The following is a 7500-nucleotide window of genomic DNA, read 5'->3' on the forward strand; positions in this document are numbered from 1 at the left end:
CTCTCTTCCCATCTGTCTGTCTGTCACCATCTCCCTCTCTCTCTCTCTGTCTGTCTGTCACCATCTCTCTCTCTCTGTGTCTCTCTCTGTGTGTCCCTCTCCGTCTCTCTTCCCATCTTTCTATGTGTCTGTCTCTCATCATCATATATATCTCTCTCCCAAACTCTATCTCCCCGTTTCCCTGTCTCTCTCTCTCCCCATTTCTCTCTCTCTCTCTCTCTGTTTCTCAGTTTCTCTATATCTGTCTGTCTGTCTGTCTGTCTGTCTGTCTCTCTCCTACTCTCTCTCTGTCTCTGTCTCTGTTTCTCAGTTTCTTTATATCTGTCTCTGTCTCTCTGTCTGTCTCTCTGTCTCTCCTCTGTGTGTGTGTGTGTGTGTGTGTGTGTGTGTGTGTGTGTGTCTCTCTCTCTCTGTCTTTGTTTCTCAGTGTCTCTATATCTGTCTCTGTCCCTCTGTCTCTCTCCTCTCTCTGTCTCTCTCTGTGTCTGTCTGTCTGTCTGTCTGTCTGTCTGTCTGTCTGTCTCTCTCTCTCTCTCTCTCTCTCTCTCTCTCTCTCTCTCTCTGTCACCAGTACAGCGGATTCTTTCACCCCTCCTTTCCACACCCCTTTCTCTCACTCTCGTTTGCAGGATGTTGCATGCAGAAATATTGACAACAATGACTTATTGGCTCAATTTCATGCAGCTCACATCGTTGTTTCCCAAATGTGAGATTAAAGCTGACGCCTGTGTGTGTGGGTGTGTGCGTGCGTGCGCGCGCGCGTGTGGTGTGTGTGTGTGTGTGTGTGTGTGTGTGTGTGTGTGTGTGTGTGTGTGTGTGTGTGTGTGTGTGTGTGTGTGTTGTGAGTGAGTGAGTGAGTGAGTGAGTGACTGAGTGTGTGTGTGTGTGTGTGTGTGTGTGTGTGTGTGTGTGTGTGTGTGTGTGAGTGAGTGCGTGTGAGTGCGTTTGAAGCGTGTTGGGTGAGTGTGTGTGCGCGTGTGTGTTAAAAAAAAAAGAGGAGGAGGAGGAAGAAGAAGAAAATGAGGAAGAAGAGGAAGAGGAGGAAGAGGAATCAACAATGGCGACGACTACAACAGAAGCAACAACAACAGCAACAGGAGCGAACGATAACAAGAACGACATAGAGAACAACAACCAAGTATAGAACAACAAGAACAACAACAACAATAACGACGACGACGTCGACGACGACAACAACAACAACAACAACAGCAACAGCAACAAGAGCAGCACCCACGGCATCAATAACAACAACAACAACAATAACAACAAAACAAAGACAAGAACAAAAAAAAATTGCTTCGGAAAGTAATAGTGTTCTTTTCATTCCAAAGGACAGCTTCATTCTCTCTTGCTATGTTATGGCCGTGAAGGAACAACATCTTTCCAGGGAATTTATTAAAGGAGATGATTTATTGCCTCAATTTCACTTCTCCGTGAGCACGAATATTCTACAGCTCCGGGAGAGAGAGAGAGAGAGAGAGAGAGAGAGAGAGAGAGAGAGGGAGGGAGAGAGGGAGGGAGAGAGGGGTGGGTGGGGGAAGAACATGTTGCGTATCGAGAGAGAGAGAGAGAGAGAGAGAGAGAGAGAGAGTAAAAAAAGAGAGAGGAATAAAGATAGACAGAGAGGGAGGGAGAAATGAAAGTATGTGGAGGAGATAGAGAGAGAGAGAGAGGGGGGGGGGGGTGGATGGAGAGAGGGAGAGAGGGAGGGTTGGGTGGGGGAAGAACATGAGTTGCGTGTCGAGAGAGAGAGAGAGAGAGAGAGAGAGAGAGAGAGAGAGAGAGAGAGAGAGAGATAGGGAGGGAGGGAGAGAGGGAAGGAGAGAGGGGTGGGTGGGGGAAGAACATGTTGCGTATCTAGAGAGAGAGAGAGAGAGAGAGAGAGAGAGAGAGAGAGAGAGTAAAAAAAGAAAGAGGAATAAAGATAGACAGAGAGGGAGGGAGAAATGAAAGTATGTGCAGGAGAGAGAGAGAGAGGGGGGGGGAGGGAGGGAGAGAGGGAGGGTTGGGTGGGGGAAGAACATGAGTTGCGTGTCGAGAGAGAGAGAGAGAGAGTAAAAAAAGAGAGAGGAATAAAGATAGACAGAGAGGGAGGGAGAAATGAAAGTATGTGCAGGAGAGAGAGAGAGAGAGAGAGAGAGAGAGAGAGAGAGACAGAGAGAGAGAGAGAGAGACAGAGAGAGAGAGAGAGAGACAGAGACCGAGACAGAAAGAGAGAGACAGAGACTATAAACGGTGTATTAAGAAAAGAAAGTTACAGCATCTTCGGTAACAACACAGTAAGCAGTAGCTGTTCAAGTTTTACAGGCTAGTGGCCTTTCAACCCTGCTGTCATGGTGACCGCAGTTTCGATACCCTTCCACTTCCGTGCTTTGGGCGAGTCTTGTCAAGGTCTTCAGTGTCGGTGGATTCATGGGAGACTGCCGTTGGAGGGACGTGGTGGCGGTCTTCACGCTGGGAAGGACGCTCACTTAGCCTGGCTCCGCGACTGAGCCATTGTTTTCGTCAGTAGGGGGTCTTAGTAGGTGGTGTCCTAAGTAAGTTAAATCAGAACAGGCACCACTGAACACCACCGAAGTGACTCAGCAGCAGTGCAGGGTCTCCTCTAGTGTGTGGCCTCCTGGCGACCTAGCATCGATGGTTCCCTGCGGACTGCCGACGCTGGGACTGTGATGGACGAACCTGGGTGTGGCCGTGTATTGGGGGAGTGGCGGGGGGTGGACTCGGAATGAGCGGCGTGGGAATAATACCACTGAAACGGTGCAGGTGACGGGACAGCAAAAAAAAAAAAAAAAAAAAAAAAAAAAAGGTTTTACAGGCTAACCTGGCCGAATGGTTAGAGCGCTGAATTCTCGCGCTAGTTTCCCGAGTTCGATCCCCGGTTTCGGCACACCAGGGTGGTTAAAACCCCTTGACTGCCATAAACGTATCACGTACGTGCATAGTGACGTCACTGATGACGTCATCAGAAAAAAGGGAAATAGCTCTGGAAGGCTGAAAGTTCACACAGTTTACCCAGAGTGATGTATCTCCAGATCATTTTTCTCAGTTTTAGGCTTATTGTTTTTGGATCATGTTTTATGACCTGAAACATCACTTTCTGGCTGTTCCCCCCCCCCCCCCCCCCCCCCCCACACACACACCCCTTCCCCCTCCCCAGTAAAAGTTTTAAGTGTGGAGATCTCCATTGCCAACGTTATGTGTAGACCTGCTAGCGCCTGAGCCCCTCTCCGTCCCCCCAACCCCCCACCCTGACAGTGTATACCCACGAAGATCAAAATACACGCGTTAAAGACCCTGCTAATCCATGTCAGCGTTCAGGTGGGTAATGGAAAAAAAAAGAACATACCTAACATGCACGCCACTGAAAACGAAGCATGGCTGCCTACGTGGCGGGAGTAAAAAAAAAAAAAAAAGAAAAAAAAAAAAAAAAAAAAGTAAACACGCAAACGGTTATGCACGTGGAAGGTTACATGTCTGTGTATGTTTGCCTGCGTGCTTGACTGAAACATGACTGACTGACAGAGGAAAGGGCTGATAACATGACTGAATGACAGAGGAAAGGACTGATAACATGACTGGATGACAGAGGAAAGGACTGATAACATGACTGACTGACAGAGGAAAGGACTGATAACATGACTGACTGACAGAGGAAAGGACTGATAACATGACTGAATGACAGAGGAAAGGACTGATAACATGACTGAATGACAGAGGAAAGGACTGATAACATGACTGACTGACAGAGGAAAGGACTGATAACATGACTGAATGACAGAGGAAAGGACTGATAACATGACTGACTGACAGAGGAAAGGACTGATAACATGACTGAATGACAGAGGAAAGGACTGATAACATGAGTGAATGACAGAGGAAAGGACTGATAACATGACTGACTGACAGAGGAAAGGACTGATAACATGACTGAATGACACAGGAAAGGACTGATAACATGACTGACTGACAGAGGAAAGGACTGATGACACGACTGAATGACGGAGGAAAGGACTGATAACATGACTGAATGACAGAGGAAAGGGCTGATAACATGACTGAATGACAGAGGAAAGGACTGATAACACGACTAAATGACAGAGGAAAGGACTGATAACATGACTGAATGACAGAGGAAAGGACTGATAACATGACTCAATGACAGAGGAAAGGACTGATAACATGACTGACTGACAGAGGAAAGGACTGATAACATGACTGGAGTACAGAGGAAAGGACTGATAACATGACTGACTGACAGAGGAAAGGACTGATAACATGACTGACTGACAGAGGAAAGGACTGATAACATGACTGACTGACAGAGGAAAGGACTGATAATATGACTGAATGACATAGAAAAGGACTGATAACATGACTGACTGACAGAGGAAAGGACTGACAACATGACTGACTGACAGAGGAAAGGACTGATAACATGACTGACTGACTGACAGAGGAAAGGACTGATAACATGACTGACTGACAGAGGAAAGGACTGATAACATGACTGACTGACAGAGGAAAGGACTGATAACATGACTGACTGACAGAGGAAAGGACTGATAACATGACTGACTGACAGAGGAAAGGACTGATAACATGACTGAATGACAGAGAAAAGGACTGATAACATGACTGACTGACAGAGGAAAGGACTGATAACATGACTGACTGACAGAGGAAAGGACTGATAACATGACTGAATGACAGAGGAAAGGACTGATAACATGACTGAATGACAGAGGAAAGGACTGATAACATGACTGACTGACAGAGGAAAGGACTGATAACATGACTGACTGACAGAGGAAAGGACTGATAACATGACTGACTGACAGAGGAACGGACTGATAACATGACTGAATGACAGAGGAACGGACTGATAACATGACTGACTGACAGAGGAACGGACTGATAACATGACTGAATGACAAAGGAAAGGACTGATAACATGACTGACTGACAGAGGAAAGGACTGATAACATGACTGACTGACAGAGGAAAGGACTGATAACATGACTGACTGACAGAGGAAAGGACTGATAACATGACTGACTGACAGAGGAAAGGACTGATAACATGACTGACTGACACAGGAAAGGACTGAAAACATGACTGACTGACAGAGGAAAGGACTGATAACATGACTGAATGACAGAGAAAAGGACTGATAACACAACTGACTGACAGAGGAAAGGACTGGTAACATGACTGAATGACAGAGGAAAGGACTGATAACACGACTGACTGACAGAGGAAAGGACTGGTAACATGACTGAATGACAGAGGAAAGGACTGATAACACGACTGAATGACAAAGGAAATGACTGATAACATGACTGAATGACAGAGGAAAGGACTGATAACATGACTGACTGACAGAGGAAAGGACTGATAACATGACTGACTGACAGAGGAAAGGACTGATAACATGACTGAATGACAGAGGAAAGGACTGATAACATGACTGACTGACAGAGGAAAGGACTGATAACATGACTGAATGACAGAGGAAAGGACTGATAACATGACTGAATGACAGAGGAAAGGACTGATAACATGACTGACTGACAGAGGAAAGGACTGATAACACGACTGACTGACAGAAGAAAGGACTGATAACATGACTGAATGACAGAGGAAAGGACTGATAACATGACTGAATGACAGAGGAAAGGACTGACAACATGACTGAGTGACAGAGGAAAGGACTGATAACATGACTGACTGACTGACAGAGGAAAGGACTGATAACATGACTGACTGACAGAGGAAAGGACTGATAACATGACTGACTGACAGAGGAAAGGACTGATAACACCGCATCGGCAGCTCTCAGTCGGCTATACCCAGGTAGACAGACTGTGGTGCCAAAGAATCCATGTTTGTCAAGCACTTAGAGCTTAGTCTCTGACCGAGGATAAGTGCTATATAAGTTATTCATATCGTATCAGGAAGAAGAAGAGGAGGAAGAAGAAGAACCTTGATTAGAGCATAGTCTAGGTTAAAACAAACAAACAAACAAACAAAAAAAACACGAAAACTCTGAACTTGGTGCAGTGCAATTTTTTTTTTTTTTTTTTAAGGAACACTACAGAATTTTGTGTTAAGTGCATACGTGCATTCGTGTGTGTGTGTGTGTGTGTGTGTGTGTGTGTGTGTGTGTGTGTGTGTGTGTGAGAGAGAGAGAGAGAGAGAGAGAGAGAGAGAGAGAGAGAGAGAAACGGAGACAGAGAGAGATGGGGGGTGCAGGGGGAGAGAGGGAGAGAGAGAGAGGGTGCGGGGAGGAGAGAGAGAGAGAGAGAGAGAGAGAGAGAGAGAGAGAGAGAGAGAGAGAGAGAGAGAGAGAGAGAGAGAGAGAGAGAGAGAGAGAGAGAGAGAGAACATTAGCTCGCAGTTGTGTACCCTTCACGCTTCAGCGAAAGTTAAAGCTTCTGCTGTTTTGTCTTTTGTGGAAAAAAACAACAACAGCATTCTTGTACAAAGTGCCAAAGATTTTTTTCTATTTTTTCATATTCATGTTCTCTTCTTTACTTTTTCTTCTTCCTTTTCTTCAGTTTCAAATTCAGGTTGAGGGAGTGCCTTTTTGTTCCTGTATTATGCACCCACATCTGGAGATAGATAGATAGATAGACAGAGAGAGAGAGAGAGAGAGAAAGATAGATAGAGAGAGAGAGAGAGAGAGAGAGAGAGAGAGAGAGAGAGAGAGAGAGATGTGATACATATGTACACACACACACACACACACACACACACACACACACACACACACACACACACATGCTCAGACAAAAAAAAAAAAATGTTTTTTTTAAATTCAAGAAGAAACATTTTCAGACACAATCATCAATTCTTAATTCTGTCAGACGCGAAGTAATTTTTTTTTTTTCATCCCTCCCTTTAAGAGAATACAAATTATCATTGTTAACGCAAGCCCGATCAATCTTAGTTCTTTCTTGCAATGTGCAGTAGTTTTTTGCCGTTCTCTTCCTCTCTGGACCAAAAGAAGAACAAAAAAAAGTAGGTTAACGCAGGAAGATCGTTTTTCAAAGAAAATGCATTTTTTGGACCAGGAAATGATGAACTAACTATACGTGGAGCTGACTCGCCTCATCTGTCATGGACAATGAGACCCGAGAGACTTTTTTTTTTACCCCTCAGACATATGCTGCTGAATCACCATTTGATATTACGTTAACTGACTGTCAATTATCAGTCTGTGTGTGTCGGGGTGTGGAGTTGGGAAGGGGGTTAGGTGAGCGTATGCGTGAGTGAGTGAGTGAGTTAGTGAGTGTGTGTGTGTGTGCTCGTGTGTGTGTGTGTGTGTGTGTGTGTGTGTGTGTGTGTGTGTGTGTGTGTGTGTGTGTGAGAGAGAGAGAGAGAGAGAGAGAGAGAGAGAGAGAGAGAGAGAGAGAGAGAGAGAGAGAGTTTCAGCCTTTTGATATGAATCGAGTAACCTATTGAGAGAGAGAGAGACAGAAACAGAGAGAGACA

This window comes from Babylonia areolata, chromosome 5 (assembly GCF_041734735.1).
Source record: "Babylonia areolata isolate BAREFJ2019XMU chromosome 5, ASM4173473v1, whole genome shotgun sequence".
Lineage (NCBI taxonomy): Eukaryota > Metazoa > Mollusca > Gastropoda > Neogastropoda > Buccinidae > Babylonia > Babylonia areolata.